Source organism: Canis lupus, unplaced genomic scaffold, assembly GCF_011100685.1.
Source record: "Canis lupus familiaris isolate Mischka breed German Shepherd unplaced genomic scaffold, alternate assembly UU_Cfam_GSD_1.0 chrUn_S1924H2123, whole genome shotgun sequence".
Classification (NCBI taxonomy): Eukaryota; Metazoa; Chordata; class Mammalia; order Carnivora; family Canidae; genus Canis; species Canis lupus.
Genome location: NW_023330790.1, coordinates 231 through 27,112, shown reverse-complemented (window position 1 = coordinate 27,112; position 26,882 = coordinate 231). Strand labels below are relative to the sequence as shown.

Sequence of the window (26,882 nt, the reverse complement as noted above, 5' to 3'; positions counted from 1 at the left end):
TGAGCAGAGGAATCTGACTCACATTTTTAAAAACTTACTCTAGCTGCTGTGTAGTGGATAGACTATGAGAATGGAAGCCAGGAGGCCTATTAGGAGGCTAATGCACTAATCCAGGTGAAAAATGATGGTGCTTCTGACTGGGGTATTTGCAGTGGTGAATAGAGTATAGGTTCTGGAAATATTTGGAATGAAGGGCCAATTAAATTTCTTTTCTCATAACATGTAAAATAGAAAGAAAAATAAAGATAACTTTGGGATTTTTTTTTTGGTTATTATTACCATAATGGAGTATATCTTTCTACTACTTTTGTATGGATTTATGTGTGTGCTGTATGTATAAAATATTGTGAAGTTGTGATCGAATTACCCCTGACTCATGTATGCACTTTTTCATTCACTTAATACAACATATATCATGACATGAGGATATTCTGCATCATATTCTGCATCCTTGAATATTTAGTTGAGAATATGGCATTTAAAATGAAAGTTCTATAGCATTCCACAAATAGAATATATTACCCAATACATGGAACTGAGAACTGGGTTGGGTGCCATCAGAGATTGAGGGGTGACCTACAGAAGTCTTTCAGAGAAGGGACCAGCTTATGCATGCTATGCTCCTATCTTGCCACTCTAGAGCCCCTTTGCCTGGAGATTTGCTGAGCAGTGTACTCCTCAAGTTTGTGAGGAAGCCAAGAGTTAGCTGATCAGAGCTCTGTTCTTTGACAGGCAAGGATACCCTTGTTCTGAGGTCAAAGTCTGAGGTCAGGGTACCCCGATCTCCCTTCAGCACTGACTGGGCTATGCTAGCATAACACAAGCCTAGGAAGGCTGCTCACGAAGGTGTCTGCTACCTTAGTCTTCCCAGAGATGCTGCTAGAGTCCAGACATACACTACCATCACTGTCTCCACACAGGCAGTGAGTGTGATGTAGGTTCTGCTGGAACCTCATTCTTATTTATCTTAGACAGTTTTTTTCCCTCTCACTTCCCTGTCACTGTGGTGTGGTTGCCTTTCATTTAATCTGGCATATTTACATCAAAATGACCAGAAATCATGCCTGCTCTCTGGTACATCTATATGGTTCCTAGCGTGTCCTTTTCCCAAGTCAAATATAGGCTTTTTCATAGTTTCATGTGGGTGATTATGTCCACATATTCATATCACCATTTTGCCTGAAAGTCTCTAAAACAGTGTGTGGGGGGGATCCCTGGGTGGTGCAGCGGTTTGGTGCCTGCCTTTGGCCCAGGGCACAATCCTGGAGACCCGGGATTGAATCCCACGTTGGGCTCCTGGTGCATGGAGCCTGCTTCTCCCTCTGCCTATGTCTCTGCCTCTCTCTCTCTCTGTGTGTGACTATCATAAATAAATTTTTAAAAAATTAAAAATAAATAAAAAATAAAACTCTGTGTGTGTGTGTATCTGTCTCAACCAGAGCATTAGATGGGAGCTCCAAGTGACATGGTAATGTACTTCTTAAGTTATTGTTGAATAATTACATTACCTTATTTCCTCGTAGCTTTTAGATATGCTTTTATGAGTATTTCTGGCACTCAAGATAAATTTTAATCAGAATTGAAACACATTTTATTAATTAGATAGTATTACAAGTTATAGGATGTGTCTTAAGTTGAGACTTGCCTTTTATTTCATAGTAGAGAGATAGATACTGTTCAGATTTCAAGACATACACAGCTACACAGTGCATCCTGGAAAATGAAGGTCTTGCCTAGAGGGAAATAGGTGAAAAAGAAAATATGACCTCCTTAGACTTACTGTGGGCATCAGAGTTTGGACAGAAAGATGCCTCCACAGGATTAGGTCCCATTGGCTTCTACTCTGATGCAGCTCAATGTTTAGCAATGGAATGCCTGCTTTTTAGGCACTGTGTCTAGGCTCAGAAGAACCAACAATGAATAAAACATAAACTCGGGGATCCCTGGGTGGCGCAGAGGTTTAGCGCCTGCCTTTGGCCCGGGGCGCGATCCCAGAGACCCGGGATCGAGTCCCACGTCGGGATCTCTGCATGGAGCCTGCTTCTCCCTCTGCCTGTGTCTCTGCCTCTCTCCGTGTGTCTTTAATGAATAAATAAATAAAATCTTTAAAAAACAAAAACAAACAAACAAAAAAACAAAGGTCTCTATAGACAGAGCCATCTTACAGCCTGCTCACACAGGGAAGGAAGTCAGCAAACCCACCCAGTGTGGTACACTGCCTCACCTAGGAGCCTAATCAATGATCTATGAGAGGTCACACAGCCCAGGCTATGACCTCACCTAGACAAAGAGCCAACCCAATAGCTCTGTTCAATTGTTGAGCAGAGACTACAGCCCTTCTTATTCAGGACACCTCAATAGTGACCATGGATATCCTTGGAGCTCAACATACAGGACACAGAGCATAGCCAATGGCCCTGTCCAGCACTAGAACCCAGCCCACAGCCTTGCCTGATTGCTGAGCACAGCCTGAGGTCCCCCCTAATCCCAAAGAGACTTTACCTGAATGCCGAGTCATGCCAGAGGCACATCTGGATTGGGGGCACAGCCTGTACTCTCACCCTACCAGGGCCAATTGCAGACCCAGCCTGCAGCCCCACTCATAAGCAAAGTAAAAACTAGTAGCACCACTCTGCCTGTGACTCCAGCCCACCAGAGGTGAATGCTGATCCAGCTAATGGCTCCACCTGACCATGAAGCCAATACAAAGCCACTCAACCAGGGAGCCAGCCAGCAAGCAGCCCAATCTGAATGCCAAGCTGAGTCAGCAGGCTCACCTAACCAAAGAGCTCAGCCAGGAGTACTCCTATCTCAGAGAAGAGACAGAAGCCTCACCAAATTAGAGACCCTAACAGTAAGCCCCTCCTGCCCTCAGTTACTTCCATCTGACCCATCCAAGCCCCACAGTGAACTATTATTGGTTTAAAAGAGAATGCTGAAACTATAAGATAGGGTACATAAGCCTCATGGCACTAACAAAGAAAAACCCTGTAGTAGATGAGCAAAGTATTGAGATAGAAGAATCAAAGCACACCACCACAAAGGGTCATCAAATCAGAAAAATAAGACAGCAAGGGACAAAGAAGAGAATATAGGAATTACAAAACAGTCAGAAAAAAACAATTAACAAAAGTTAAAAAAGAAAAGAATACAATTAACAAAATGGCCATAGGAAGGCCCTACCTATCAATAATTACTTTAACATTGGTGGATGAAATTCTCCAATCCAAAAACCTAGAGAGGCTGGGATGGTTAAAAAAAAAAAAAAACAGGAAACTAGATCCAACAATATGCTGTCTACAAGAGATTCACTATAGTTTTAAAGACACACATAGATTGAAAGTGAAGGGATAGAAAACATTCCATACAAATGGTAACCAAAAGAGAGGAGGAATGGCTATACTTCTATCAGAAATAGAGTAAGTTTCAAATAGTCACAAGAGACAAGGAATGTCACTGTATAATGATAAAAGGATTAGTTCACAAACAAGCCATAATAATTGCAAATATGTATGCATCCAACATCAGAACATCCAAATATATAAAGCAAATAATAACAGAGCTGCATGGAGAAATAAACAACAATACAATAAGAAGGGTTTTAATATTCCATACCCAATAATTGATGGATTACTCAGACAGAAAATCAATAAGGAAAGAGCACTACAGTGTTATCTGACTGTATATACACATGATTGCATATAACATATGACTATATGATCATATATTGTTATTCAACACTAGATAGTGATATGTGAAAAACACTATAGATCAAATAGACGTAACAGACATATATAGAACATTCCACCCAACAGCAGCAGAATACACATCCTTCTCAAGTGCAGACAGAACATGTTCCAGGACAGATCATATGTTTAGACACAAAAAAGTCTTAACAAATTCAAGAAAATTAAAATTATATCACATGTCTTTTCTGACCACTATATAGATACCAATAAGAAGAGGAAAGTTGGGAAATTCACAAACATAGAAATCAAAACACACTACTGAACAAACTATGGATCAAAGGAGAAATTAAAAAATCTTGATATAAATGAAAATGGAAATATAACATGCCAAAATTTATGGAATGCATTAAAAGCTGTTCTAAGAGGAAAGTTTACAATCATAAACACCTACATTAAACAAAGAAATATCTCACATAAACAATCAAACTTTACAACTCAAGGAGCTTAAACTAAGGTCAATGGTAACAGAAGAAAAAATAATTAGGATTAGAATAGAAAAAAATGAAACACAGAAGAATAAAACAAAAGACTAACAAAAATAAAAAAATTTTTTTAAAGAATTAGTTTTTTTTAAAAAACTACACAAAATTGACAAGGCTTTCACTAGGCTAACCAAGAAAAAGAGAAAAGACTCAAATGAATAAAATTATCAATAAAAGAGGGATATTACAATTGAAACATCATTCCAAAATATCAGAAGAGGGCAGCCTGGGTGGCTTAGCAGTTTAGCACCTGCCTTTGGCCCAGGGCCTGATCCTGGAGACCAGGGATCGAGTCCCACATCAGGTTCCCTGCATGGAGCCTGCTTCTCCCTCTGCCTGTGTCTCTGCCTCTCCCTCTCTCTCTGGCTCTCATGAATGAATAAATAAAATCATATATATATATATATATATATATATATATATATATATATCAGAAGAGACTACGATAAGCAATTATATATCAATGAATTGGATAATCTAGAAGAAATTGTACATTTCTAGAAACATACAACCTAACAAGACTGAAGCAAGAAAAAAAACAATATCTGAGCAGAATAAATATGAGAAAAGCCATTGAATCAGTAATCAAAAACCTCCCAACACAAAAAAGTCCAGGACAAGATAGTTTTACTCATGGATTCTACCAAACACTGGTGAATTTAAAGAATCAAAGCCAATCCTTCTGAAATCCTTCCAAAAAATTGAAGAAGAGGGAATACTCCCAAATTCACTTTATAAGACCTCCACTATCCAGATACAAAAGGCATATAGATACTAAAGGCCCAATAGCCCGATGAACATAAATGCAAAAATTCACAACAAAATACTAGTTAATAAAGTTAGCACATTAAAAGGATGGTATGCCACAAAGATGGGATTTATCCCTAGGATGCAAAGAAGGCTCAACAAACACAAGTCAATAAACATGATACATTAATATATCGTTGGATAAAAATCACAGAATCCTCATAGCAAAAGCATAATAAAAGCATTTCATAAAATGCAACATGACAAAAATAAAGCCCATATGTAATATAATTAAAACTTCTGGAAGAAAATATAGGGTTAAAAACTCCTTGATGTTGGTCTTGGTAATGAGTTTTTGCATAGAACACCAAAAGCACAAGCAACAAAGCAAAAATAAACAAGTGGCTCTACATCAAACTAAAAAAGTTATCTTTACAGCAAAAGAAATTATTAACAAAATACTTAATAACAGAATAATAATGGTGACACAAAGAATAGGAGAAAATACGTGTAGACCATATGTCTGATAAGGCATTAATTTCCAAAATATTTAAGGAACTTCTACAACTCGATACTTAAAAAAACAAAGAAAACCCCAAATAATTCAATTAAAAAAGGGGCGAAGGACCTGAGCTGATATTTTTCCAAAGAAGATATCCACATGTCCAAGAGGTACATGAAGTTGTGCTTAACATCAGTAATTACCAAGAAATACAAATCAAAAACACAAAAAGATATCACCTCACACTTGTGAGAATGACTATCATCAAGAAGACAACATATGTTGGAAAGGAAATGGAGAAAAGGAAATACTTCTGCGCTGTCAGTGGGAATGCAAATTGGTGCAGTAGGTATGAAAACAGTATGAAGGATTCTCAAAAAATTTAATACAGATTCTCAAAAAATTAAATACTCTATATGATCTACCAACCCCACTTCTGGGTATATATACCTAAAGGAAATGAAATTAGTATCTTTAAGAGATGCCTGCATCCCTATGTTCACTGCAGCATGGTTCACAATAGCCAAGACATATAAAGAACCCTAAGTCTCCACTGACAGATGAATGGACTAAGAAAGTATGGTGCATAATACCGACATATATACAAATACAGGTGTGGGCACACAGGAATACTAAAAAAAGAAAAAATCTTGGGGCACCTGGGTGGCTCATTTGGTTAAGCATCTATCTGCTTTTGGCTCAGGTCACAATCCCAGGGTACTGGGATCAAGCCCCACATCAGGCTCCTTGCTCAGCGGGAAGCTTTCTTCTCCCTTTCTCTCTGCCCTCCCCGCCCCCATTTGTGGTCTATCAAATAAATAAATAAAATCTTAAAAAAAAAAGAAATCCTGCCATTTGGAACCACATGGATGTATCTTGAAGTCATTATGCTAAGAGAAATAAGTCAGACAGAGAAAGATAAATGCTGTATGATCTCACTTACATGTGGAATTTATAAAATCAAACTCATAAAAATAGACAATAAAAAGGTGTCACCTGGGAGAAGGGCGTGGAGAGATGGAGGAAATGGTTACAAGATAAATAACTACTAGGGGTAAAATACACAGGATGGTGACTACAGTTAACAGTAATGTATTGTATATATGAAAGCTCCTAAGAGAGTAGATCTTAAATGTCCTCACCACATTCTCTAAAAAAAAAGGTAGCTGTGACATGATGAATGTGTTAATCAACCTTCCTGTAGTAATCATTTCACAATGTAATCACATTGTACACCTTAAATTTACATGTTATATGTCATTCATGTGTCAATAAACCTAATGAAAAATATCATTCTGGAAAAAATAACAAAAAGATAAACTATAAAGGGCACCCTGGCAGACATAACTATGCACAACCTAAAAACTAGGAAGGGTGAAAACATGAAAAACTAATAAAAGGTCAATAAAACTTGGGGAAAATCTTTGCAACTTTCACAACAAATAAAAAAATACCTCGATGCTTTAAAAGATTAAGTCAGTAAGAAGAATAATAAGCATTACACACTGAAAACCAAGCAAAAAGCACAAATAGGAAATATAGATACACACAGAAATATAACTACACAAGGCACACATGCACACGAACTTGATCAACCTGCTTAGCATTAAAGAATTGGAGAAAATATACAGTTACCTCCTACTTTAACCATATTTTCAGACTGAAACAATGAAAAAAATAATTAGACAGTGTTTGGGAAGCATACAGAAAAACAGACACAGTCATGTATTGCTTGTGAAAAAAAGGTACATTATTGAAGAGTAATTTAAAATCATAAATCAGGGATCCCTGGGTGGCGCAGCGGTTTAGCGCCTGCCTTTGGTCCAGGGCGCGATCCTGGAGACCCGGGATCAAGTCCCACGTCGGGCTCCCGGTGCATGGAGCCTGCTTCTCCCTCTGCCTGTGCCTCTGCCTCTCTCTCTCACTGTGTGCCTATCATAAATAAATAAAAATTTAAAACAATAAAATCATCAATCAAATGGTTTAAAAATGAATATCAATTAAAAATTCTACTCTGTATTTTCTTTTACTCTTAGGATATAATTTGCAATGTGTGCAAACCTCTATACTGTTCAGTAAAGACTCTTTAAATTTGTGTACAATCGAAAGCAACTCCTAAATCAATAGTGAGGAACTGAATTAGTGAATGGTGGTACATCCATTTGATGGAATACTATTGGCCCAAACAAAATATTGGTGAATAGGTGTTTAAAAATTATATATAAAAATGAGCAAATTAATTGAAAACAGTGTTGCTTTTATTTATTGTATTAATTGAAAGCAACGTGGTAGATTGTAAAGACACACACAATGTTTTTATCATGAGGGTGTAAGCAGCATTGATGTGGTTTACCTTTTCTACCTATATTTAAACATTTTCCTACAATAAAAATGAATTTCGTCTTTTGTGGTAAAAGGAAAGATTTTTTTAGAAATAAAAATAGTTAAATTCTTAAAAAGAGTCAGTATGTGGTCTTTATCCATAGTATTATCTTCGTTCATTTGTATTATCCAGTAACATCCAAAAGTAAAGACTCCCTTCAAGTATTATTTTTTTTAAATGGAAAGGTCCTCTGTTTTTCTTTTTTTTTATTTATTTATGATAGTCACAGAGAGAGAGAGAGAGGCAGAGACACAGGCAGAGGGAGAAGCAGGCTCCATGCACCAGGAGCCCGACATGGGACTCGATCCCGGGTCTCCAGGATCGCGACCTGGGCCAAAGGCAGGTGCCAAACTGCTGCGCTACCCAGGGTTCCCCCCTTCAAGTATTATTAAAGACATACACATCCAAGATAGACCTGAAGACTTGGTAAGTTACCTGAGCCTCCCAATGGACCTCTCTTTCAGCAAATAACACTTTCCCCGAGGCATTACACATCAATTCTGCGTATGCTGGTTCCATGTGTGATTAAGTTTTCTCTTCTCACAGAGTAGATGCTCCAAAAACACATGCCTAACCTAACAAATTATGTGCCTAGCCAAGGCCATCTCTGCAATCTTTCAGGCCAGAAAGCTCTTTGATGTCTCCTCTAGATTTGTCTAACACATCTGTGCAGGAAACAGAATAAAACTACTTTTTTTTTCATTTTAATATAGTGAAAGGAAAAGCATATTTAAAAATTATACCATGAAAATGAATTTTTAATTAACTTCTGAATGCAGTTATAACCATGACATAAAATTATTTTATTATTAAAAAGTGATCTTGGCCATGTCTATGTCTTCCTCTGTGAGATTTCTGTTCATGTCTTTTGCCCATTTCATGATTGGATTGTTTGTTTCTTTGCTGTTGAGTTGAATAAGTTCTTTATAGATCTTGGAAACTAGCCCTTTATCTGATATGTCATTTGCAAATATCTTCTCCCATTCTGTAGGTTGTCTTTTAGTTTTGTTGACTGTATCCTTTGCTGTGCAAAACTTCTTATCTTGATGAAATCCCAACAGTTCATTTTTGCTTTCGTTTCTTTTGCCTTCGTGGATGTATCTTGCAAGAAGTTACTGTGGCTGAGTTCAAAAAGGGTGTTGCCTGTGTTCTCCTCTAGGATTTTGATGGACTCTTGTCTCCCATTTAGATCTTTCATCCATTTTGAGTTTATCTTTGTGTCTGGTGCAAGAGAGTGGTCTAGTTTCATTCTTCTGCATGTGGATGTCCACTTTTCCTAGCACCATTTATTGAAGAGACTGCCTTCCTTCCAGTGGATAGTCTTTCCTCCTTTATCGAATATTAGTTGACCATAAAGTTCAGGGTCCACTTCTAGGTTCCCTATTCTGTTCCATTGATCTATGTGTCTGTTTTTGTGCCAGTACCACACTGTCTTGATGACCACAGCTTTGTAGTACAACCTGAAATCTGACACTGTGATGCCCCCAGCTATGGTTTTCTTTTTTTAAATTCCCCTGGCTATTCAGGGTCTTTTCTGATTCCACACACATCTTAAAATAATTTGTTCTAACTCTCTGAAGAAAGTCCATGGTATTTTGTTAGGGATTGCGTTAAATGTGTAAATTGCCCTCGGTAACATTGACATTTTCATAATATTATTTCTACCAATCCATGAGAATGGAATATTGTTCCATCTCTTTGTGTCTTCCTCAATTTCTTTCAGAAGTGTTCTATAGTTTTTAGGGTATAGATCCTTTATCTCTTTGGTTAGGTTTATTCCTAGGTATCTTATGCTTTTGGGTGCAATTGTAAATGGGATTGACTCCTTAATTTCTCTTTCTTCAGTCTCATTGTTAGTGTATAGAAATGCCATTGATTTCTGGGCATTGATTTTGTATCCTGCCATGCTACCAAAGACATGGCCAACATGCACATGAGAGAATGCTCGGCATCACTTGCCATTAGGGAAATACAAATCAAAACCACAATGAGATACCACCTCACACCAGTGACGATGAGGAAAATTAACAAGGCAGGAAACCACAAATGTTGGAGAGGATGTGGAGAAAAGGGAACCCTCTTATACTGTTGGTGGGAATGTGAACTGGTGCAGCCACTCTGGGAAACTGTGTGGAGGTTTCCTCAAAGAGTTAAAAATAGACCTGCCCCTACGACCCAGCAATTGCACTGCTGGGGATTTACCCCAAGGGTACAGATGCAATGAAAGGCCAGGACACCTGCACCCCGATGTTTCTAGCAGCAATGTCCACAATAGCCAAACTGTGGAAGGAGCCTCGGTGTCCATTGAAAGATGAATGGATAAAGAAGATGTGGTTTATGTATAGAATGGAATATTACTCAGGCATTAGAAACGACAAATACCCACCATTTGCTTCAACGTGGATGGAACTGGAGGGTATTATGCTAAGTGAAGTAAGTCAATCGGAGAAGGACAAACATTGTATGTTCTCATTCATTTGGGGAATATAAATAATAGTGAAAGGGAATATAAAGGAAGGGAGAAGAAATGTGTGGGAAATATCAGAAAGGGAGACAGAACATAAAGACTCCTAACTCTGGGAAACGAACTGGGGGTGATGGAAGGGGAGGAGGGTCGGGGGTGGGGGGTGAATGGGTGATGGGCACTGAGGGGGGTACTTGACGGGATGAGCACTGTGTGTTATTCTGTATGTTGGTAAATTGAACACCAATAAAAAATAAATTTATTATTAAAAAATAAAAAATAAAGGGTTAAAAAAATGAAAAAAAATGTAAATGGTCTAACAGCTCTAATCAAAAGATAAAAGGGTGGCAGAATGGATAAGAAAAACAATATCCATTGGGGTCACGTTGGTGGCTCAGTGGCTGAGCATCTGCCTTTGGCTCAGGTCATGATCTCTGGGTTTTGGGTTCGAGTCCTGGATCAGGCTCCCCACAGCAAGCCTGCTTCTCCATCTATGTCTCTGCCTCTATCTGTTTATCTCTCATGAATAAGTAAAATATTAAAGAAAAGAAAAACAATATCCATCTAAAGATGCCAACAGGAGTCTCACTTCAGACCTAAAGACTCATAAAGATTGAAAATGAAGGATTAAAAAGAATTCACCATATAAGGAAAAGCAAAACAACAACAACAACAACAACAACAACAAAAACAACAACAACAAAACAGTCCAGGATGGCAATACTTAGACAGGACAGACTTTAAAACAAAGAGAGTAGCAAGAGACAAAGATGGTCATTACAAAATAATAAAGGGATTAATCCATAAGAGGATATGGCAATTATAAATATCTTGATCATATGCTATAAAGCTAGAAATAAATCACAAGAAATAAGTGAAAATGTCACAAATATATGGAGACTCAACAACATACTACCAAACAGTCAACAGGGTAATTAAAGGAGAAATAACAAAATGCATAGACACAAATATAAATGACAACACAATGGTCCAAAATTTTGGGAAGGCTGCAAAAGCAGTTCTAAGAGAGAAATATATAGGGATATCAGCCTACCTCAAGAATCAAAATAAAGCTCCAATAAACAATTTAACATGTCTACGGAACTAGAAAAATCCCAAGTATTTTTCAAAGAACTACAACAAATAATACTGAACTTTGTAGGAAACCACAAAAGACTGAATAGCCAACACAATCTTGAGAGCGAATAACAAAAGCTAAAAGTGTCATGGTTCCAGATTTCAAGATATATTGCAAAACTGTACTAATAAAAAAACTATGGTACTGGTACAAAAAATCAACACATAAATCAAAAGAACAAAAGAGAGAGTTCAGAAACAAACATAGGATTAAATGGTCAATTAATCTATGAATAAAGAGGCAAGAATATGCAATGGAGAAAAGATAGTCCTTCGATAAATGGTGCTGTGAAAATTGGATAGCTACATGAAAAAGAAGGAAATTAGACCACTTTTTAACACCACACACAAACTCAAAATGGATTAAAGAACTCAACATAAGACCTGAAACCATAAAAACCCTAGAAGAGAGCACAGGCAGTAATTTCCCTGGCATCAGCCATAGCACTATTTTTCTAGATATGTCTGCTGAGGCAAGGAAACAACATCAAAAATAAACTATTGGGACTACGTCAAAATAAAAAGCTTTTACACAGCAAATATAATTATCAACAAAACAAAATGACAACCTACTGAATGGGAGAAGATATTTACAAATGATATATGTAATAAAGTATTAATATCCAAAATATATAAGGAATTTATACAACTTAATACTAAAAAAGCCAAACAATCCAATTAAAAAATGGGCAAATGACATACATACATTTCTCCAAATACATATAGATGGCCAACAGACACATGAAAATATGTTCAACATCACTAATTATCAGGGAAACGCAAATTAGAACCACAATGAGATATCACTATAAACCTGTCAGAATGGCTAAAACCAAAAATACAAGATACAAAAAGTTTTAGCAGGACATATAGAAAAAGGAACCCTCTTGCACTGTTGGTGGGAATGCAAGAGGAGCAGCCACTGTGGAAAGAGTATGGAGGTTGCTCAAAAGCTTAAAAGTAGAAATATCTTATGATCCAATAATGCACTATTATTTACCCCCAAAACACAAAAACACTAATTTGAAAAGATGTATGCACCCATATGTTTACCACAGCATTATTTGTGATAGTCAAGATATGGAAGCAAACTAAATGCCCATCAATAGACAAATGGATTAGAAAGTATTATGTATATACATACACACACACACGGAATATCATATAGCCATAAAAAGGAGGAGGTGTGCCATTTGAGAAAACATGGATTAACCTAGAGGGTATCGTGTGAAGTGAAATACCTCAGACAAATACTTAAGTGGAAGTTTTTAAAAATGAGTAAACAAACAAAAAGCAAAATGAGATGCATAAATCCGGACCACTAACTGGTGGTTGTCACAGGAGAGGAGTGTGGGGTGTTGGGCAAAATGGTGAAGGGAAGTGTGAGATATAGACTTCTAGTTATTGAATGAGTAGGCCATAAGAATGAATGCCCAGCGTGAAGAATACAGTTAAAGATGGTGTAAGAGCAGTGTGTCAGGACAGGCCGTAGCTACACTTGTGGTGAACATAGTATAATATATGGTCTTAAAAAATATATATATATATATTTATATTTATAAAAAACATATATATATATATATATATATATATATATATATATATATATAGTCTTGTTGAATCACTATGTTGTACACCTGAAGCTAATGTAACCTTGTGTGTCAACTATATATACATACATAGCTCCTGAAAAATCCTTGGATTTTTCTTTTAAACAAACATTTAATGAGCACATTACCTGCTGGACTGACACTAGCTAATTTCACCTACAATATCACAGCTAAGTAAAATCTTGGTTATTTCTGCTCTCACCACAACTCTGTATACTTATTATTCAATGAAGGAATATCTCTGGTCGCTGAAATTGGACCCAATTTTTATTATCTTAACTACACCACAAGCACAATCTGATTTTACCTTCTCAAGCCTGAATGTCATTGGAAAAAAATAAAGCCTAGAAGAACCATTGGATAAAAACAGAGTACTGCATGTATAACCCAAAATTGGTTCCACACACCAATTTCTATATTTTTGATTCATAACTAAAGGATTCCTTGGTTAGTTCTCTGTTCATCTGAATGTGAAACAGCTCCCTTGCCAAGGTGATTTTCTCCTGGCAACCAACTCTTGAGTAAATATCAGAAGGATACTAGTTTGACCCAACTTACAATTCATCTGATTAAATTTGAAGTGGGTGATCCATTATTAAATAAAAGTCGAAGAACCTTCCTTCCATTTCATTTCTTGTGATTACATGCACCTGCCACATGGCTGAACAGCAAAATAACACTCTACATATAGCAGACTAGTTCTCATAATTTCCGCCTGTGTCTATCTGGACAAATCACCCATTTCAATGTATTCTTTAGTGAGTCATATACAACGTATATCTATGATGGCTTTTTAAAAAGCTTTTATTTATTTATCTGACACAGAGAAAGAGAGCATAAGCAAGAGGAGTGGCAGGCAGAGGCAGAAGCAGGCTTCTTAGTGAGCGGGAGCCCAATGCAGGGCTGGATCCCAGGACCTGAGATCATGGCCCGAGCCCAAGGCAGATGCTTAACTGATGCAGCCACCCAGACGCCCCTCTATCATGGCTCTCAAGATATTTAGGTTGAAACAGCGCTTTAAATAAGGGAACAGAGAAATTCAGTACATGTAAAAAAAAAAAGTTTAGCCAGGAGTGGTAAGGAGTTCCTCCCTGTATATTACATCTAGATCTATTGGAGCAAAGAGAAAAAGAATATTCGACCCTCCTACACATGACAGGCTGTATGATATATTAGAAAGGGAATGAATGTGAATTAATTGGAAACTGCAGATTCCATTCCAAGCCCCCCCCATCCTGCTGTGCACCATCTATTTGGCCAGATATAAATAACAACCTCTCCAAATGTTTTATTCATATTTGTAAAACTGATAAAAAAGATCCTGACTTACCCACTTCAGGGAATTGCTAAGGGAATCCAAGAGATAATAGAAATTGCCTTCATAAAATCTTAAAAGCCACGTAAGCATTTAAACCCACCATTCCAAGTTTTCCTTTTATTTATTTTTTTAAGATTTTATTCATTTATTCATGAGAAACACAGAGAGGAGAGAGAGAGAGAGGCAGAGACACAGGCAGAGGGAGAAGTAGGCTCCTCACGGGGAGCCTGAGGTGGGACTCGATCTCGGGACTCCAGATCAGCCCCTGGGCTGAAGGCAGCGCTAAACCGCTGAGCTATCCGGGCTGCCCCCAAGTTTTCCTTTTAGGAGAAGGTAGGTGAGAATCACAGTAAAGAATATTTCAGCACGAGTGAGGAGACCTAGCTAGACCTCTGGCTCTGCCCCAGAGTAGCTGTGTGATTCTCCAACACAGCATGCACCCTTCTCGAATTTCTGCTGCTTACCTATAAAAGGTGGAAAAGTCTGATGGAATATTTAAAAATCACAGATTTTAGAACCTGAACATTTGGCAGAGTACCATATATTGCGCAAAACTCTTTTTCCCTCCAGATTTTTTATTTCAAGAGAAAAATGACTTAAAGTCAGAGGGACCTGTAGCTGCTGCCAATGCCATGTGTCCACTTTTAGAAATTTTAATCACAGGGATCCCTGGGTGGCGCAGCGGTTTGGCGCCTGCCTTTGGCCCAGGGCGCGATCCTGGAGACCCAGGATCGAATCCCACATCGGGCCTGCTTCTCCCTCTGCCTGTGTCTCTGCCTCTCTCTCTCTCTCTCTCTCTGTGTGACTATCATAAATAAATAAAAATTAAAAAAAAATTTTAATCACAGATTATTGGGGGGAGTCAAAGAGGAAAGCAACTTAACATGCTTTGGCACAACCTTAATTGCATGATAAATGTACTTCCAAATAACTCTGACCAAATTCCACTGGCTTTTAATTCAAGGATATAGTGATCTTTCATATTCCTTAGACATTCTGAATGCATCTTAAATACACATTACGAAAGCCATTATCTATACCTGAAAAGGCTTCCTGCTGGAAAGATTGAGGCGTTGCCTCATCCATCTGTTGCCTTGATTCCCAAATATCTGCCACAGCAGCTGTCTCTTGTGTTACTCCAAACTCTCTGGTAGATGGCCAGCCTATAAATATGCTTTCCAAACATGTGGTAATATAAGCTGAAGGTGCAGCCCCCTGCATCGGTGGCATTGAGGACAGGGCTGAGGAAAGTAGCTCTGTTTTGGAAAACCTGTGGCTCCGAAGATTCTATGTAGAGATAGTGTCCTTTAGCTGTGCCCAAGGTATGAGCCTTCATTGGCCCTGTATTAAGTGTTGAAGTTGGACCGTGCTTCCTGGTCCAATCAACGTCGTCTTCTGTATCTTGTTCCCAGTTACAGATTCCATTTTCAAAGTTACATTGGAACTCAGGTACTGAAATTGGCATGAAATAACAACAAAAAAATAATTAAGGACAAAAAACATGATTAAGAATACTTGTTGATATTTGGCTCCTGCCAAGGTTAATGATTTTAATGTTTTTTAAATGCGACACTAAAAGTTTTTAAAAAGTGAATAAATCCTAGATTTATATCAAGTAATAATATTTTATAGACTGGGGGGGGCATTACTTCAGCCATTATTTTCCAAATGCCTTTTATACCCATCCTTCACCATTTCCAACACTATAACTTTATGCAAATGATGAGGGCACCATGGCTGACTCAATACTATAAACTTCTGGCTCAGTCGATTTCAACCTTAGCCAAATGTCCCAATCACCAGTGAATGTTAAAAATCAAAACAAAACAAAAAACATGAAGTTCCAGAACTTATCTTCAGGGATGTTGATTTATTTTTTTAAAGATTTATTTATTTAAAAAAAAAGATTTATTTATTTTAGAGAGAGAAAAGGGGGGTCAGGGGACAGAGGGAGAGATAATCTCAAGCAGGCTCTCCACTGAGCACAGAGCCCTACAGGGGCTCAGTCTCACAACCCTGAGATTATGACCTGAGCCGAAATCAAGAGTTGGATGCTGAACCAACTGAGCCCCCCTAGCCCCCCCGGAGATGTTGACTGAACTGCCACAAATAGTGCGGTTGAACATCAAGATAATTCATTATCTCCCTTGGCGATTCTAACATGCAGAACTGAAGAGTCATACTTTAATAGAGTCCAATCTTTCAGAATCACCTGATGTGTACAGCATAATTGCTTGCTCCATGGCGAAGCTCCATACCAGCACTACCTGGTTAGACATGGGGGACCGAGCAATCCATATTTTTAACAAGTATCAACATGATCCTGATGCCAGCATTTTCCAGACCTCAGGCTGAAAAACTCCTCCCTTTGGTTTCATCTTGCCCCAATTCCACATTTCCCTCCATCAGTGCCAGAAAGACCATTCTTCTGCCTTCCATGGCAATTTATCATTTTCTTCCTGTACATACATGCTCATTTAATCCAAACTGAAATCTAAGCTCTTCTTTCAAGCTTTACCTTTCCCAAGTTAAATTAACTTCCTGTTTGTCCCTGGCCAGCCTTTTCTTAGCATACACCACCTTCCCCACTTGCCTTAAACACCTCACTCCTCTCTCCTTCTCTATTTATGCCTCCTGTTGTGCTGCGGGCTCTTGGCAGCATCTCCTGAGAGGCAGTCTTTTCTTCTCACTGGATTGCAGCTCCTTTGAGCTGGAGCTTTTAAGCTTAAAACTCCTTCCAGGCACTAGAAGAATTCAAAGCACTTATAAAGGATTGACTAGCCCCTCGTCACCTAGCTTATCTACCACAATTTCCAGAATATAGTAATGTAGTCATTTTCAGGATGTGAACATTTTGTTGACAACAAGGATTTGTTTTTAGAATAAAAACATTTAGCATTATTTGGGTAGAAGGAACAGGAGTTAGAATTAATGCATAGTTTTACATTTTAGCTTCATTCACCGAAGTTAATATTTTTTAAACATATAAATGTCAGCTGTCCTTTCACTATTCATCTTAGTAAATGCACTTGGTGCCAAAGGGGAATAAATATTCTGAAACAATAAATGTAAGCAAATGTGGATAAATGCAGCCGGGCTAGAACAAATCATCTGTCTTTGAAAACCACGGAACAGGAGCTTAGAACTAATGATGGGAGCCCAGTGAGTAAATGTCAAATGGGAGATGAGCTTTTGTTTGATATTTCCTCACTTGTGACTAATCAAGCCCAGCTGTGACGTGAACTGGGGACCCACAGCATACTCTCCGGGTGTCAATCTTTGGCTGTGGAGCAGAAGGAGAATGTCAAGCTGCTAAGTTTTTTGACATAAAACTGGCACTAAAGCCAACAGATTTTGATATTGCCTGTCTTCATATTGACTGTATGTTCAATCTCTATTTTGAAAGGGAATGCACGTAGCTCCACCTTCAAATAAAAAACCCTATCTCTAAACGTAGGAAGATTTAGGAAATAAAACATAGATTTCTGGATGCCTAATGCTTTCTATGGAATCCAGGAACACATTTATATGGAAAGCTGCGAGAGAAACTGACACTCTGATACCACTACTGTTCTCTTTCACTAATATTTAGTCACAAGTAGTATTTTGATTATTATAGTTGTACTGACATAACTCCATCTAAGTTAATAGTAGTTTTAAGGATAATTTGCTTTTTTTTTTTTTTTTTTTGAGGAGTGGGCTTCGGAGAGCTTCAGAAAGATGAAAAAGCTTTCTAAAGCCACAAAAATAAATTACCTTGGGGACAAGTTACACTTCTTATGTTAGCAATTGTCTAAATTATCAACTTTATTTATATCCACTCAAAGAATTAGTTGTGTAATGAGATGCATGGTAATTCTGACTTCAATCCACCTGACTGTATCAAAGATCACATATATGCAGCATGCTGTACAATAATTTATATGGAAGTTTCTTAATGCAGTGTTTCCTATGATGCACCAAGCATTTTATGGCTTCACTTTGGTTTATAATTAGCCTCTCAATGTAATAGGCATATAGCTTGAATTTTAAGAATTGTTGCTATTTCTGGACAAAGAAAGATGCAAATTCTTTTTCTGATTGATTTTGTAATTGAAGTAAAAAACAGCTATAAGCTTCTGATTCATTTTCAGGAGCAAGTGCAATGGGCACTACCTGGTGCTAGGTTTATTAAATTATAAAATGTATACAATCATCAGATACCATAAACTTTCTGGTAATTTAAACCAGAAACTCAAGACTTACTTTTGACACAGCACTCCCTGCTCCCTATAGCCAAAACATCATCAAATGTCCCTCCTAAGTATTTCCCCAAACATCAGTCCCTCCATCTCCATCACTGCCGCTGTGATACAGGCTGCCCACCCCTCCTCAGTGGATTATCGCAATGGCCTCCTGATGGGTCTCCCAAATCCACTCTCCTCCAATCCACTTATCACTCTGTATCTACACTGACATGTTTTAATATGCCAATTTTATTATACCACTTTCCTTCTTAAAAACCCTCAAATGGAGAAAAACTTTCCTAATATAGACTATAAATATCTGCAAATCTGGCCTCCTTCACATTTCTGTCCTTATACTGCACCCTATCTCTCCTTCACCTCCTCGCTCCTACCGCACTGGCTGGCCTCCATCTGCTACACGGTCACATATCAGGGCTTTTGCATATATATGCTTTGACTTTTTTATTTTCAGATCTCAGCTAAGTCATCTCCTTTAGAAAGTTTAATACCATTATTATAAAGTCACTGCACTCCTCTCCGTATCTCCCATCAAAGCTTCCAGTTTGTATTTTTAAAACAATATTTGAATAATATCTACTTCTCAATTAGACTGTAAATTCCATGAGATCTGAAACTCAGTCATTGTGGTTAGCACTTTATCTATAGTATCTAGTTAATAAGTCCACATAACAAATATCGGTAACCTGATTAATCAACCACTCATCACGGTCATCAACTCTGGAACAATGCTTCCTGTCTTTGCCTTGATTGGCTAGAAAACAGTGAACAAATCAAGATCTCCACTGTAAAAATACGATGGACCAAAATAATAATAATAATTAATAATAATAACAACAACAAAGCACTTACCACAGTCAACCTCATCAGTATGATCACCACAATCATCTACCAAATCACATAACAGAAGTTTTTCTATGCAAGCCTTGCTGCGTCGACACCAGAAAAAGTCCGGCTCTTCACAGCTCTCTGCAGGAAGAGAAAGGGTACAATTTTCAAATCTAATGTCATCAATAGCTGAGACTCCATCATAAATGCCAAGACTGACTTTATCTAGTGACAAATGGAAGGGCTGAGTAAGGCGTCCAAGCTGAATAGTGGCCTGTGACCACTGGTTGCCCTGGTTACACAATACTCTCCAGAGTACTGTAGAGTCGTTGGAATCTTCCACATGTAGCTGTAGCTCAGCTGCTCCCACTGACAGACCATGGTCATAAAACCTGAAAAAGAACAAACACAAGGAATGGAAATGATTTGTTGCATAGACTAAATATTTAACTTATAGGCTCTTCCACTCAGTCAACCGTTGATTAATAATTAGCTACAATGGACGCCTTTATTTCTTGCAGTAATCATTGCTGCTCATATGCGAGAGCTTATCTGCTGAGGTGCATACTCTGGCTCCAGGACCCTGGGAGCCTTTCTCAAGGAGTTCCATCTAGAACAGAGGAGGCAGAGTTAATTAAATTATAATCCACTGTTGGAGGGAAAGAGTCTCTTTCATCTAAAGAAAGAACACAACAAATACTGATAATGTGCTTCTAAGTAAAATGCTAATTGTATAAATATAACAGTACCTATTTTTAAAGGCAAACCAAGGGCAAATCATAAAGTCTAACAGTGCAGAAGTACACCTGCAACCACCGGGTTGCTGGGGTACCTGACCACAGTTTTTAGTATTTACCAGAAGGAAAGTTATACATCCAGGTCCTGCCTGGCTAAACGTTGGGCTCTGGAGTTTGGCAACTTGTGACAAGCTTCTGCTTTCTTCAGAATGAACATAAAATGCCCTATTGAGATACAAATACAAATTGTAAGTTAGCCGACTGAGTTGAGGCACCTGCCTCTTAACCTTGTACTAAGCTCTGTGTCTGACTAAAATTAAGACTATACAATCAAAAATCAATAAATATGATGAGTCAAATTTGCTCTTATGAAAACTAAACTAGTATCTACCTCCAGGTTGAAAATCATGCAAAAAGTTAATAATTTAAGTGAATTCAGCCAAAAGCATATCTATACTCCCTCCCCACCACCCTTAAAGGAGTCATTTCACACTAACAACATAAACGTAATTGACACTATTTAGCTATTTGTCACACTATTTGTTGCAGTAACATAGAGCTTTAAATGCTTACTTTCTCTTAACAGGCCTGACCAAGGGTGAACAAAAGCCTCTCCTTGCTTATTACCTTCAGTTGTGTTGGGAGTATGATCCCTAGGTGGAGCCTGTTGCTCAAATTCAGCCGAAAGGTTACTTCTAGAGTTCCATACCCAATCAAAATGGTCACGACTAATTGCTTCAAAAACCAACCACAGCTATCTGCTTCAAAGTCACATTTGGAGCCTGAAAAAACAAATGTGACTCCTAGGATGGCTCTCCGGAGTATTCATATAGTTTAGAATCGTAAAGCTCAACTGAAATCACCTTGTTATACTTCTCTAAGTACATTAAAGGATACATTTGAGGAAAAAATGGATCCTATCTGATCTGAAAGAAATAAAAACCAGAGTTGTGCTTTCCATACTGAAAAATTAATAAAGCAGAATAAAGTCTCTGGAGTCATGTCAGGCAGGCATGGGGGTTCTACTTACAGGAGAAAGGGGTTGACAATTGCTGGGAGCATGGACAGTTTATCCAGGATAAAGGAGAAAAGAGAGTTGTAGATAGGTTGAAGGCTTGTTGGAGCTTACTAAAATCTTTCTGATTGTTCCTATTTTCTCAGTGAAATAAGATATAAGATCAATCAGCTGAGGCTAGGGGACATGAACGCTGAAGATGGATATTAAAGACAGGAGAAAAATGTGCTATACCCCTGAGGTAAATGGGTGAGTGAATGGAGTAGAGAAATACAATGAGTCCTCGGAAGTACAAAGGACAAAAATTAAGGCAGGTGATCATCCATATACAGTGAGGACAGGACACACTGGCTTTGTTTTCTTCCCCAGCCACATTCAGCTGGCAGCTGAGGGGCTGAGAGGCACAGTTAATCTGTTAGTGCTTGGCGCTCAGGTGGCTCAGCATTTAGCACTTGCCTTCAGCCCAGAGTGTGATCCTGGAGACCCAGATCGGTCCCACATCAGGCTCCCTGCAGGGAGCCTGTCTCTCCCTCTCTCTCTCTGTCTCTTTGTGTCTCTCATGAATGAATAAATAAACCTTTTTATGAAAATCTGTTAGTGCTTTAGTGACTATCAAAGGACAACAAGGAGTTGAAGTCGACGTAAGGCAGTAATTCCAATATGAAGCAATGGAATTTAAACTGCCTAAGAAGGGAAGTCAGATATGAAAGGATGAGAGACACTGAAGTGTTGGTATGATCAGCAGATTGTAGGTACTGGTAACACTGGTATATTGATGGAATGGTAGAAACACAGGAAGAGAGCTAAAAATGGTAGGAAGTAGCTAAAAAAGGAAGATGGTTGCAGATTAGGGTTTCTAGTTACTGCTAAGAAAACACATACTACTTTTCATGCAAAAGGGAGAATGACTCAGAAGGTGGAACCAAGAGTCCAGACAACAGAAGTAAGAACCCATATCTAACAACCAAATTAAAGAACTCCAGCTCAAGTTTTTCCAGCTACATTTCAAAACTGCTTTGAACCAATGACTTCTTTTTCTACCTTCCATTCTCCCTCTCCTTTTTAACTAAAATGTCAGGTGTTATCCTGATGTCAATCTTATGATTATATGTTAAGAATTTTGGAAGCAGATAACTTCTATAGTTAATTTCACAGGTCAACAGATGGAAGGAATTGTGTCTAGGAGATATACTACATTTACCTGATAATGTGCGTGATGATTTCTAGACTTACAGAGAGACTAGATTTAATTGAAGATTTGGGCTTTTTATTGTGGCTATAATGGAGTGAGGTCCTTGGAAATCATGGGAAAAGTTGAATGCATTTTGTATATGAGAGGAATCACAGGGACCAGTGATTAAATTACAGTAAGCAGATTTGTAATATAGCCCTCATGCTCTCCAACCCCTGCTGTTATAACATTATTAAGTTATGTTACATGGCAAAGGAGTTTTGCCAATGTAACTAAGGCTACTAATCAGTTGATCTTAAGATATGAAGCTATCTGTTTAAACTAACCTAATCAAATATAGTCATGACTACCATTAAACATGTACTCATTAATGAAATTTCACAATCCAAATATAATGAGATCCTGATGAGCCTGAGTTAATTTATATTTCCATATATACATATATGGAAATATGTGTATACATATATCACAATTTATGTATGTGTGTATATATAGCCCAAAATATATAGTGTATGTATGTATGTGTGTGTATGTGTGTATCCCAAAGAAGATAAATTTAGATTCTTGCTAACTCTGAAAATTTAAGAGACAGTGGCATCACCAAGATGCTGACATAGGTCATTTCTGCTTTATTCCCCTTCAGAAAAACAACTACTGATGAACAAGACACAGCTGAGAAAATCCTAGAATAGAGATGATCCTGAAACATCCCCTGCATCACAGAGACCAAGATAGACTGTATTAGAAGCGTAAGAGAAGCAACTCCATTCTGACTACTTTATCTTTCTCCCAGACAGGAGCAACACCACATGGAAAGGTCTTCCCTGAACCTCCAGTTCCCCCCAAAAGAAGAGAACTCAAGGGGACAATCAGCACCACCACCACTGCAGATTACTTCATGAGAGCCCCTACTCTGGTCTCGTGCCATGAGAATTGCAGGGGAAACTGTGAGGCTTGCAATAACCAACACACAGATCTTGGCAGATGCAATTCATGACTACAACTCCCCAAGTGATTAGTAATCCAAGTAGTGGCTCCAACCAGCAGCTTTGCTCATCACCAGAACCAAGTCTGGGACAAACTGTGACCAGAGAACTCACTGGAGTACATATCTGCTTGTTTTGGGTTCTCATACAAGTTTTGCTGACTCTAGAAACTGTATCCAAGCAAGGAGTTGTAGCTCCATTTGCTGGGGAAACTGTCTTCTGGTCCATCTTGCCAGAGGGCACTGACAAGAAAACCTAAAAGCTGTATAGCTCAGCAATACTCCAACCAAGAGGTGTGTGGGTGGTTCGGACAGTCCCCGAGGCAAAGCCAGTACAGGGTATGAAAAATTCCCCTGCTGCACCCAGGCAGGGGAATTAATTCACAGCGAAGGCTGAGGGTGCATCATGGCCTCACCCATAAGAAAAACTCGTTTGGGGAACATGTGAGCAAGGCCAGGAGGCACCCCTCCCAACCCCACCCAAGCAAGTAACCTGAAACACAGCCACACCCACTGTGGCTCCCAGGCCCCATCTGACCAGAAGGGCTGGCAAGGATATCTGGAAGCTCTGTAACCAACAATGTGTAAGCCAATAAGCAGAAAGGCAGAGCTAACTGTCTAGAGCAAAGCCAGTACCAGGTGTCGAGGGGTGGCCTGCTGTACCTAGGCAGAGGAATTAACTCATAGCCAAGGTAGAGAGTAGCTTCTGGCTCTTACTGAGTCAAAAGACAGAAAAGCAGAGAAGCCTGGAGCAGCACCTCTCCATCCCATTCAGAAAAGGGAACTAAAACAGCCCCACCACTGAGGATAGCATCTCCCAGCCCCACCTGACCAGAAGGGCTGGTGAAAAAAGGGAGCTACAAAAAGCCAGCAATACTGTAGCCAAGAGACAGACAGGCATATACAACAGTGAGCAGAACAAAGCCAGTGGCTCATATTTGGCCAGGGAACTTGGGACACAGGTCAGGATAAGATAACACACAAAGAGCTTTATTGCCTTTAAAGGTGCCCCTCCCACTGCTCCTGGGCAGAGAAACTAATTCATGGCCCCAATTATATTAATATAGCCTTCAGCTTTTGTGACCTGGGAACCTAACAAGACCACATGGGGAGCTGCTGTACAGGCCATCCAAAAGCTCTGCTTCTAGCTGCACTTGAAAAAGAGAGAACAGCCCATGGCTTTCTACATCTGCAGAGCAGATGACCAAGAAATTCAGTGCACACTCTTGTGTTGATTCAGGTACCCTCAAATGAGCCATGCGGACACTGGGTCCTCCCCTGTTAGTGAAGGGAAATGAATTTACAGCCCTGTCTACTAAATATAGTACCCAGTCCAGACCATCTAGTAAGCCAGATGGAAAATTCATGCAACTGGGGGGGGGGGGCATCCTACAGATTTCCACCTCTTTCCCTATACCCAAACTTAGAGCTTGGAAAGTTGCCTTGCCAAAAACTAGACCATAATAGCGGGAACCACCTGCCCAGTGACCTAAACTGAGGTGACTATTGAAGATCTATCTCTGCCAAAGCAAATCTATAGAGTCTAGAAGAGGAGCCAAATTATTCAAGTGTGCAGATACCAATGTAAGAAATCAAAGATAACAAATCCAAGTAAATATGAGACCATCAAAGGAAACTAATAGGGACGCCTGTGTGGCTCAGTGGTTGGGCACCTGCCTTTGGCTCAGGGTGTGATCCTGGATTCCCAGGTTCAAGTCCCGCATCAGGCTCCTTGCATGCAGTCTGCTTGTGTCTCTGCATCTCTCTCTCTCTCTCTCTCATGAATAAATAAAAAAATCTTAAAAAAAAAGGAATCTAATAAAGTTCTAAAAACTGACCCTAAAAAAAATGAAGATCTAGGAACTATCAGATTTATAATAATTTTCTTAACTTTAGGTAACTACAATAACATATAGACAATTAAATGAAATTAGGAAAATAATCCATGAAAACAACAAGAAGTTTGACAAAGAAATAGCAACCAGAAAAAAAACAACAAACCCAGAAATAAAGAGAAATCCTAGAGTTAAAAAAAATAGTAATTGAGCTGAAGTAGTTAATAGAATTTCAAAAGTACACTTAGCCATGCAGAAGGAAAGAATTAGTGACCTAAAAATATAAGACATAGAAAAATTATCCAGTCAGAGAAACAAAAAGATAAAATAAGAAAGAGTGAAAAAATCCTAAGGGACTCATAAATACAATGGGAATTCCAGGAAAAGAGAATGAGAAAGGGCAGAAGCAAACTGAAAGCAATAGTGGTTAAACATTTCCCAAACCTGGGAAGAGAAATGAACATACAGAACCATAAGGCTCAAAAGACTTGAAATAGGCTGACTTTGAAAAAGGCTGTACCTGAAATAGGCTGATTTGAAAAAAAAGCTGTACCAAAAAGGATCAATTAAATTGTCAAAGCCCAAAGAAACCATTTCAAAAGCATTAAGGAAAAAAGAGAAAAGTACATACACGGGAACTTCTATGACTATAAGCAGATTTCTACAAAAGACTTTTTAGGGCAGGACAAAATGGATGACATATTCAAAATATTGAAGAATAATTAAGAATTCTATACCCAGCAGAGCTGTCCTTTAGAAATAGGAGAAATAAAGACTTTTCCAAACAAAAGATGAGGGAGTTCATTACCACTACACCTGCCTTCTAAGAAACACTAAGGGAATTAAGGGAATTCTGAGTAAAAGTAAAACATAAGCCTTATAAAAATATAAAAAGAAAGTATAGGGATGCCTGGGTGGCTCAGTGGTTGAGCGTCTGCCTTTGTGGTCCAGGGCATGATCCTGGAGTCCCGGGATCAAGTCCCACATCAGGCTCCCTGCATGGAGCCTACCTCTCTGTCTATGTTTCTGCCTCTCTCTCTCTGTGTCTCTCATGAATAAACAAATAAAGTTTAAAAAAAGAAAGTATAAAACTCACTGGTAATAGTAAACAGTTAAGGTTAGATTCTATAATATGGTGATGGTGGTACATCATTCACTTACAACTCTAGTTTAAAAGTTAAAATAAGAAATTACCTAAATATGAGAGGGAGAAGATGAGAGGGAGAAAGAAGTAGAAGTATCAACTTTAGGAATTTCAGGAAGTAAAGTTGTTATCAGCTTAAAATAGGGTTTGTGATTTTAAGATGTTTTATGTAAGCCCATGAAAACCACAAAGGAAAAAAACTGTAGCAATCACACAAAAGAACAGGACAAAGAAGGCAAAGGATACTAGTACCAAAATACATTAAAACAAAAAGAAAACATGGAACAATACATCTCCAAAGCAACTAGAAAACATTTAGACATGGAGAGAGAGGGAGAGACATGGCAGAGGGGAAAAGGAGGCTCCCATGGGGAGCCAGATGCAAGACTCGATCACAGGACCCTAGGGTCACGCCCTGAGCCAAAGACATATGCTCAACCACAGACCACCCAGCATCCCAAAAGCAAGTTTTTAAAGGGCAAAAATAAGTCCTGATCTATCAATAGCTAC

The 26,882-nt window shown here is 38.6% G+C and overlaps 1 long non-coding RNA gene across 1 annotated transcript; it reads right to left on the bottom strand.

Annotated features, from left to right (window-relative positions):
* Window positions 1-1,627: 1,627 nt before the first annotated feature.
* Window positions 1,628-19,623, bottom strand: LOC119878797. The gene is made up of 3 exons (XR_005387161.1): window positions 19,489-19,623; window positions 15,433-15,844; window positions 1,628-1,733 (listed from the first exon to the last, which is right to left on the bottom strand). It is a non-coding gene; the product is annotated as an uncharacterized LOC119878797 (long non-coding RNA).
* Between the last annotated feature and the right edge of the window lie 7,259 nt (window positions 19,624-26,882).